This window comes from Oryzias melastigma, linkage group LG4, assembly GCF_002922805.2.
Source record: "Oryzias melastigma strain HK-1 linkage group LG4, ASM292280v2, whole genome shotgun sequence".
Lineage (NCBI taxonomy): Eukaryota > Metazoa > Chordata > Actinopteri > Beloniformes > Adrianichthyidae > Oryzias > Oryzias melastigma.
This window is the reverse complement of record NC_050515.1, coordinates 5,242,772-5,245,133: the sequence shown is the minus strand read 5'-3', so window position 1 is coordinate 5,245,133 and position 2,362 is coordinate 5,242,772.

Genomic DNA, 2,362 nt, shown 5'->3' with positions numbered 1-2,362 from the left:
TTAATTAGTCAGTTACTTAGGGAGTGAATTCTTGTTCCAGGGTCTGGAAACACAAATTGTTCCATTTGGGGGCCTTGACTGCTACATTATACACGGTATTTGAGAGTGCAAAGTCGTGGAATATATACGCATTTGACTGAGACTGGGTTGTTTATTCAGTTTCAAATGTCTGTATTAACAGCTCCTCCTTCATTTCTGAGCTGAGAGCAGCGCGCTCACTGAGATCCTGCTCGGTCGTGCATCACTCACGCAGCAGAAGTATTCGGTCTCTCGCGCGAGGACTGTTTCTGCTCATGGAGGAGGAAAAAGCGATCAAAGGGTCTGATTTCTCCGCGCAGAATGTTTGATGCGTGCGTGGAGATGTCTAATTTCTGCTTTTTGACCAAAATAATACTCCATATGTGTCGCCCAATTATTCTAAGTGAGACATCCACGGACGGAGCTGCTAGCTCCTCCCACTCCCGGCGTAGTGACAGAAACAGGTTTTTTGACAAGCAGCAGGCTGTGAATTTGTCACGCGGTGAAAGAGGCGCGCGAGTCACGTTCAGTGTGAAAGCACTTCCAGCAGCTTCGTGGCTCCTCCTCCTCCCAGCTGATTGGAGGAAGGAATGAATGAATGAATGAATGTCCAGAGGTACTGGACAGCCCGCCGATGTCCTGCCTCCAGAGCCATATACCTCACTGTGATTGGTTCATTCAGCTCTGCACACAACAACTGTCATTCATATCAGCCTTGAAGGCCGCACTAACAGTAATCTTTCATATGAAGACGGGGGCCGCAAATCATCGGCCCGCGGGCCGCAGATGGCCCGCGGGGTTTGAGACCCCTGCTTTAAAGGAATGTATGCAGAATAATACACTTTTAACAACAATGAAACAAAGTGTAATAATATTAATACCAAAACCAAACAAAGACAAATCTGTGATTGAAAACTTGAGACCAATGACTTTATTGAATGTTGATTATAAACTATTTACTCGTGTTTTGGCTAACAGACTCAACAATGGGATACAAAATAAAATCAGTTTTCTCCCAAATAGGTTTATTCACAACAATATTCAGCTTGTTTTAGATTTGTTAGATTATAGTAAGCTAATTGAAGACAATGGAATTATTTTAGATTTTGTCTTACGTTTTTGATAGTTTGGAACATCTATTTATTTTAATGACACTACAGCACTCAATAGACACAATTTCAGTGTTATATAAAGACATAACCAGTGCAGTTCTGCTTCCTGCAGGAACCACCACCAGATTTCTAGTGAACAGAGGAATTAGACAAAGTGATCCAGTCAGTCCACTTCTCTTTATTTTAGCAACAGAAATGTTAACATTATCAATACAAAATGACCAAACAATTAAACCTTTATATGTGGCAGGAAATCCCCTTAAGATAATCCAGCTGGCTGATGATACAGCTTTACTGTTAAAACAAAAAGAAGAAATCCAAAATGCAATGAAAACCCTGTCTTTATTCTCCCAAGCTTCAGGTCTAAAATTAAACAAAAACAAATGTGAAATAATGACAATTCGTGATACCAAAGAAACTCACATGTATAATATCCCAGTAAAAAAATGAAATAAAATACCTAGGAATACTAATTAATAGAAATTTTAAGGACAGATTGAATTCTAATCAATAATTGACAAAAACCAAAAGATCTTAAACAGTTGGTTACAAAGAAACATTTCAATTTTTGGTAGAATTTTATTAACAAAAATGCAGAGCATTTCTAGACTAATCTACCCAGCCTAGGCTGTGACTCCCTGACACAGGAGGGAGGGGTGATGTTATAGATTTGGAGGTGATGAACTGAGTTATTAAATTGCAATGGCTAAAAAACTTTATTAAAAACAAATATTCACATTGGTTTTATATACCTTCATACTTATTTCACAATGTTAGAGGCACTGAATTTCTATTAAAATGTGATTTTAATCCAATGAAGTTACCAGTCAAACTTTCTGAATTTTACATACACATTTTACTTTATTGGAAGTTAATCTACACCCACAATTTTAGCCCTCATACTTCCTCAATCTGGAATAATAGATTTGTTCTGTACAAAAGAAAATCTTCATTTGAAAAACTTGGATGGATAAAGGAATATGGGCCATATGTCAGAAATGGTGGTGGAGGACCCAAACGCAGGAGACAGGACATGGTGGCAGAAACTCAAAGATTTACTTAAAAAAACTCAAAGCATGACAAAACCAGGAGAAACCAAACCAGTGATGTGACAGAACAGTGCAGATGACCTGACAATGAGAAACTTCTTCTTCTTCTTTTTGTGGTTTTTCGGCGGCTGGCAACCAACTTAGAGGTGCATTACCGCCACCTACTGTTCCGGAGTATGGGTC